Here is an 8,123-nt window from a genome sequence, read left to right on the forward strand (position 1 = left end):
ATATCGAGGCAATACGCACAGTATGCACATATGCCAATTAGAGGCTGACCAGTTGCAGTCCTAAAACATCAATGGGAAGATCTAAACAAATAATTTCAACTTCACCCCATTGCACAAGCAAGTGGCTATCAGGACTCAGTGGCCGAGTGGATAACGCGATGGCGTTTGGTGCGAAAGATACTGGGTTCGAGTTCCAGAGTGGACATCAACTCTGAGATGCAGGTACATCCAGCTGACGAATCCCAAATAGGAGGAAACGCGCGTCCTTGATTCCACTGCTAACCAATTTTCAAACTACGCCTACAGTTCCATATTTGTAATTAATCATGTTTGATTATTCATTAATATAAAATAGTTCATCTAAACAGTTAGAATGCAATGAAATCAAAATCATTCTTATGGTATTGTTATATCGATTGTGTGCATGCGTTCCCAGTTTAGTTTATGAAGTTATATGACCGCCAATTGGAGGGCAGTAAATTTATTGATCGCCCAATGATCCACAAAGCCGTATGAACAGTCTTGAGTACTTGTCAGTCCTGTTATCTGCCCAACCCAGCCAGTTAAATCCAGAATACAAATAACAACCTCTGTATTATGAATCATTATTCTCAAACATACTGGGTTTATATACCAAACAAACAGACCACATCGTACCATAAAACATAAAATAACATTTGTACAAGATTTGACCAAATGTGGCTGTGAATAGTGGAAACAGTAATTAATAGACTGGGTATAACTCAGAGATGGCAAATCGTACAGCAATAGTCTATAGGTCAAAATCAAGCTTATAATGAAAGGTACACGAATATGAATAGTTTAGTTACTAAGAAATTATACAATAGGAAATATACATATCATATTGGTCCATAAATAGTTCTCAAAGTTCTTCTACGTTCTCAAAGTTACCATTCATAAATCTCCACGGGATATAACAGGTATGCATTCAGTGGTCTATTTATCTTAAACCATTGACTTAAATCATTATGTCTTTTAATTTAACTTTCCACTTATAGACTAAGTTAATTTCTCCAGTAGAATAAAATATAAAAAATATAAAATTAATGAAAAATATTTTTAAAATGTTCATTTTCATTATACAAAGAAGGTACAAAAGAAAATTATTAAAAAAAAAGAGATTTAACAAAGTTTAGGTCAAATTGATGTTGTACAAGCAATAAAGGAAATGAATTTATGTTTTTATTCAAATGATAACTAGAGAATTACATTGTTTTTTTTTCCTTGATTCAAACTTAAATATGCCATTATTGAAGTTTCATTTTAATCTAATTGACATCATTAGATTTATATCTTGAATTCTGTTGAGATTATTGAATAACTGTTTGAATTTAATATATAAGAACTTTCGTCTAAATTAGAGCGAATAGTTTCACAATATTTGACCACCGAATTGATGTAAGACATTAAATAGGAATAATATATCTTTGTAAAATCTCAGCGAATGAATTTGAAGTAAATTCAACGTTTCATTGAATTATCCTTGAAAAAAAAGCTTGGACCAGATTTCCAGGCGGAACGTTGGATTTAATTCAAATTCATTCACCGAGATTTTACAAATATATTATTCCTATTTAATGCTTGAATTTAGATTCCAAAAATACAACAGTAAGAATTTAATTTATTTTATTTTAGTTATCACTTAAAGGAAACTATTATATTTAACATAAAGAATTCGAAATCTAAACTAAGTATTCTCAGCAATAAATTACTTGTTTTCGTTAGTTGAATTATTAGAAAATTAAGTTATTTATATGAGCACATAATCTATCAACTTCATTTGTAATTGTTTGGGACGTATTTTTACCCTTTCTTTTTTACATCCCCCTATAAGTGATTACATGACGAGATAAAAGCTTCTAGACCTTATCAGTGTAGAAGAACATGATGTCGTTTAAGGTTTATATATATATATATATATATATATTCGAGGATGAGGAGCCTAGGTTCCAGTACCACGTGCGGTATCGTGACGAGCACCGCTGAGGAGTTTTATGTTAGGACGAAACTACCATCCAGTGTTGCTAGGCTATCAATTGTGTTCTAACATTGATCAGTTCGTTACCTTAATCGATGCTCAATAATTTCCACAATCCGATGCTAACGAATGTACATATTTTTTTTCAATTTGAAATGATTGATATTCGTAACAGATAAAAGAAACTTTATTCACAATAACAAAAACTGAAAAACACATACACATGGTGTTATCTTAGCAAGTAGGAACTTAATTTTGCCTGTTAGTTGACCTTCGAAATTGAATTACAAAATATTGTTTTAAACATCATTACATTCTGGAGTGGCATTCCTTGTCGAAAATAAAATCTTTGGAAATTATCATATTTACAGCAAATTCGCGATCACACTGCAAAGCTCAGCTACTAAGACAGCACACTGACTAAGATACAGTTGAAAATTCATATTTTCGTTTGCCATATTCATTGCTTTGAAAACATAACAGTCCTACTACATCGTTTATTGTTTAGGTATATAATAACAGATCGTATTATTGGGATACCACTGTAATTATTATAGCTCAAGCATTTGATCCAGGTTTATAAGCCGACACCTCATTACAATAAATTTCCCATTACTTCAACTAATAGAATGCCTATGTATTGTGATCGGTCAAAATATAGTTACACAACTATAGTTCTAACTTCGAAAACCGTTTGTGAGCGTTAATTCTTGTAGTGACGCTTCACTTAAAACGATTTGTAGCTACGACCAAAGTGTGTTTAACATCGATATAAAACAAGGCTTTTATAGGAATGACTAACTGTGATCCCGACTTTGCAAAATGTATAAATCTTTAAATTGTTTACCTGAGGTCATTTTCTAAGTCATGCTTGCCTGTTTTCAAATAATCAAATAAAGGGTAAATTTCACATGGAGTAATCATAATATAAAGTAGCTTTATGACTATGGACACTCTAAGATGAATTTAATTTACTCTAGTGAATAGCGGATTTATTACATGGAAGACGAATATCACTACAAATGGTCCAGTGTAGTTTGATATACCTGTTGTTTTGTATTACCGTAACATTCTGCTCAGGAAACTTTTTATTTTAACTTAAATCTAGGTCTTTTGTCAGTGTTAAGCCTAATTAATTGATGGTAAAGATTAATATAGTAAATGTTTCATTTTTGAGACAAATTTTTGAATAAACTTGATCTGCATTCTATTTTAATAATGTAGGACCAGGCACACATATACAGCGGTCCAAGTTGCCATATCTCGTTAGCACAACAAGATGAACACCGAATTCACAGTAGTTAATTTAATGGTGGTAATATATAAAGGCAAAATTGCATATAAGGATACAGTACAGGAAGAAAGATATGAAACAAGTTTAATCTCAAGGTTTAAGGGAAGATAAAGAGTTTATACACCTACACCATTGTGATCGATTCTGAGCCATGTCACACAGAGTCTCCAACCATTGGTTAAAATAGTCTCACTGACCCCAACCAAGTAGTCTGCATCTACCAACATGGTTCAGACTAAAAGTTTATGACTTCAAGCACTGATGCCACGTTTTGGTTTGGCTGCCTCTTATTCTCTTCCAACCATCGCCAATACTAGTCAGCATAGCGCGTCGTGGTAATCGGTGTTCAGGCATACGTAACACGTGCCCCAACCATCTCAGTCGATGAAGATTCATGACCTCATCAACTGATTTACCTAAATTCCCTAATACCCTGTGTTTAACCTCACTTACTATAACTCACCCGGTGATCCCAGAAGATGCGAGCGATATTTCTAAGGCATCCAAGGTCAAATGCTAGTAACTTACGATTATCTTCTTCTCTTAATGTCCATGTTTCGTAGCCGTAAATTAGAACAGAGTGAACTGTTACGCGGTATACTCATCCCTAAATTAATAGACGGATATCTCGTCTTCGCCATATATATATATATATATATATACAACACAGGGCATATGACAATAAATTTAGACAAATCCGATTTTGTAAAGTCCTTTAACACTAAAAATAATCAGTCTTACATGTATTTCAAGAAGTGTTTGTAGGTAATTACGATAAAAATATTTCAATAAAATACATTTTAATAATTCTAAAGAGGATAACATGAAGCACACCTAACTGGCTGGTTATCAGCTTCAAAATAAATATAAAATGAAAATAATTATTTATTATAACACCATATTTATCAAAATTATTCGAGTCATTTTGCTCAAATTTTACAAGTATTTTTTTAGAAAGTTTCTCAGTGACGTCTCAAACTATACACTTACTCGAATAATTTTAATTTGCCTTCATATCCTTTATAAAAAAATTTACAGTTAAAAAACAAACTAGGATAAAGTATCTGGCACATGCTCTATAGTTTTTAAAGGTTTCTCATGTGATGTTACAATCGAACAATATAATTTTTCTACAGGACTGATGCAATTATGAAAAAGTTCTTTTTTTATCAGGATTGGTTTTATTGTACGAAGTTTGTTAAATATAAAGTAACTGACGGTATGCTGTTTTCGAGATGTTATGATATCATCTTAAACAGGCGAACGGAACGTAAACCAGTACTTTAATAACAGGACGAAGCTAAGCTAGTTCTGTGCACATGAACCCTAATAACTAGCGGGAAAAGACCAGAGTCAGCAGGGAAAACGTGCTTCCACAAGCGGTCAGGAAGAACAGGCAATAAGTACACAACTCACAGGTAATACTCACAGTAAAAAATGTCCTTGGAAAGCGTCACAAAATAGCGTTATAAAAAAGGAAACGAACTTATGACGTTTAAGACCCTTTCGTGACAAACTGAAGGTAATGATGAACGCTTCCGCCATAAAAATTAGAAATTTAAATTCTGACAGTTAACTTATAAAAACAAGAAGTTTATCGAATGAATCCTGATGATTTAGCATTCTTAACAAGGTAACGGTTATACCAATTAAATTATGTTTACTACAAATAATTCAATATGAGGCATGTGTGAAGGACACTTTTGATTTATTAAACAAATGAAGGATATTTTAATTTCGATTAAATTGGATCGCATTATAACAAAGATTAAACATTAACTTAGTGGACCTATGATTCCCTAACTCAAAAAAAATCTGAATATATTGTAAGACCCATTTTGAAGGTTTCGTGTGTGAAAATCCCTCTATGCATACATTTGCAACTTGTTCTCAATGGTTTCTTTAGTTGTACATTTTGTTAGTCTTTTTGATACCATTTGAGAATGTAATGTTTCATTTCATGATAGCATTTTCTATTTTGATTTCACTGAGTTTCTATGTTTCTTCTTGAAATTTATCTATGTTGTTTTAATCTTGGCGGCAGACATATTGATTGTTCCCTCTTTGATTTTGTTGCTTGATTTGACAGGGATCGTGCATTTTGGTTGTGGATTGAAGCACTTTCCCAGAATCGGAAACACTTTGTGTTATAAAGCAACAAACTATTATCTTTTGAACGGATTTTTACTTGATCTATCCAGAAAGGATAACATAACACTTATTTATTGGTGCGTTCAGTAATTTTCTTATATTTCTTATCAATTATTCTATTTATTGTGATTTAGATCGATTATTGTGGGGACAATTATTGGTTGAGTAACTGAGTGGTAATATTTGTTTAGGTAAAATTGCACATTTGTATTTATGATGAAATTTAGATTTGTTGTTACCCCAGTCACTTTGTTCTGACTTCAACTGGGGTCCATGAGTCTCTTCTTATCCAGACAGTTATTCTTCAGTCTAACTTTGTTTGGATCTTACATATATATTATCTGTGAAAATGAATCGCCCGCATTTGAACTAGAGCATCACATTAGAGAATTTTTACAAGTACATAAGTATAAACTATAAGAATATCTCTATTTTAGCATACTAATATCATTTGTTGTTGTACATTAAGTTCACCATATATTTATCATATATATCCATATAACCTTTTGCAAAACAAATAGTATCATTATGATGAGTTTCATTTTCAATCATTTAAGTACATTAAGCAGGTCAATTAATGCTAACAGAATGAACTAGTAATTATGTTATAATGTATTTATTCAATATTATCAATTAATACCTGAAATAAAAAGGATTCTATTTTTGGATAAACGTTTATTCATGACACGATATTTTTTTTCGAAATGATTCAAATAAATTTTTTATTTCCCAATTTTTATGATCAATCAAAATAGATCAACCAAATAAGTAACCTACTTTTGTTATGAATCGTGGTATGGAATAAAAGTAAGACATATTTCTATTAGCTTAAATTACCAGTTAATATGTATAAATGTACTTTCATCATTTTGAATACACCGGTAAAAAAGTTAAATTTTTTAGAAGACACTTTATTTTAGTAAAACAAAGATATTTGCATGATTTAGAATTATCGTTTTCGTTATACTGATAGAATCCAATTTTTTTTATAGATATATTTCTACCACATGGAAACAAAGTATCAACATGGATTCACTACTCAAATTCATTGTGGAAAATCTAAAACAAAAAAACTAGTGACCTGAAAAGAAAATCCAAAGGTTTCATTAACAGTATTCTTACATGCTTCAAAATGTTTTATTTTCATAATGGGTGTGATTTTGTTTAAATTAATCATTAGAAATACGAACATTTATTATAAAGTCTAACTAAGTGAATTCATGTTACTTCTGCTGGTAAGCAAAGAAGGTATTTTCAATCAAAGTATAATTATTCTTTGAACTAGAAAGTAGTGAATAACAGTTAAAAGGGTCACAAAATTCACTTTTGTAAAAGATTCAATGTTAAATGGATTGTATGATTTTATTAGATTTGAATAAAAGAAATGAATCACGAAGTTTTCCTAATAATTAATCAACTTTCTTCATGATGATCAACACGTTTATGAAGTTGAGTCCAATACTGACTTACTTTTTAATTCCTAATTTACTGACATGAGCGATTAATTCTGTGTTGATGGGATATGCTAAAAATAAAAAATCTGTCCAAACCTTGATTGATTTATAATCTAGTTATTTAACGATCATGAGTTATCAAGCATTAATTATTTTACCTTTATCAATAGATGAGGTTTCATTTGTTGTTATTTGTTAGATTACTAGTAAATACTGTCACTTCATCCTTAAGCGTGTGTAAATGAAGGTGGTTTAGGACAAACATAACATCTCATTTCTTTTAATGTTTCAAAACGCGTATCAAACGTTGAGCAATATTTTGATTGAATCTGTGACTCATAGATTACATTGTAAAAGGTTAGGAAATATTACTGTTAGGAATATTTATGGATTTTCTGAATTATATATAATATTATTTTTTTCAGCACTGATGGAATATTCAATATAATATTTTGTTTTCAGAAAACACTGCAGTGTTTTTAATCCGTCCATCATATATATTTACTGGTTATTGGCGTTACGTTTATAATCGTTTATTACACTGCTGTCATAGATATTTCAACACATCACTATCAATTTATAAAACATAAAATAATGAGTAACAAATAAATACAAGGTGTTTTGTGCATATTATAGTAGTTTGAATAGTTGAGATCACGAGTCATTCGAAGCTAGACCACCATGGAAAACCTGGAAGCACTGAACGGTCGTTTCGTACTGGTATGGGGCTTCTCAACAGCGAGCATCCACGATTCCACCTCGCGAGATTCGAACCCAGGAGTCCCACAATAAGATGAAACATTCGTCCAAAGCTTCCAGGTTTTCTATAGTGGTCTAGCTTCAATGGACTCATGATCTAAGCTATTAAAATAAATAAAACTCAGTAATATTCCAATATTCATAATCAAATTTTGTCTAAAACATGGTAAATCGCTTTCAATCACTTTTCTGTCAGGTAAAGGAAACTACTAGATGAATTATACATAAATAAGGAAAAATATAACAGAAAATTTCGTCTTACAGGTTACAGTTACTTCAATTTACCTACACTTTCCTGTTTTATTGACAGAAGTTAAATAAATTTTAACTTTAATAAAAAGCTTTAATTTATGAAAAATGAAAAAACCCATTAAAAAAATAAAATCATAGTTCCCGTCCACGTAAGATTATTGTATTATAGACATAAAGAACTCCATTTAAAGAAAGGCTTTTAATATTGATTTTA

General features: G+C 30.9%; 1 non-coding gene across 1 annotated transcript; it reads left to right on the forward strand.

The window, feature by feature from the left end:
• Positions 1 to 133: 133 nt before the first annotated feature.
• On the forward strand, positions 134 to 205 carry Smp_tRNA_00613_Pseudo_TTG.1.1. Its single transcript has one exon. It is a non-coding gene (tRNA).
• The last annotated feature ends 7,918 nt before the right edge of the window (positions 206 to 8,123 follow it).

Source organism: Schistosoma mansoni, chromosome 1 (assembly GCF_000237925.1).
Source record: "Schistosoma mansoni strain Puerto Rico chromosome 1, complete genome".
NCBI lineage: Eukaryota > Metazoa > Platyhelminthes > Trematoda > Strigeidida > Schistosomatidae > Schistosoma > Schistosoma mansoni.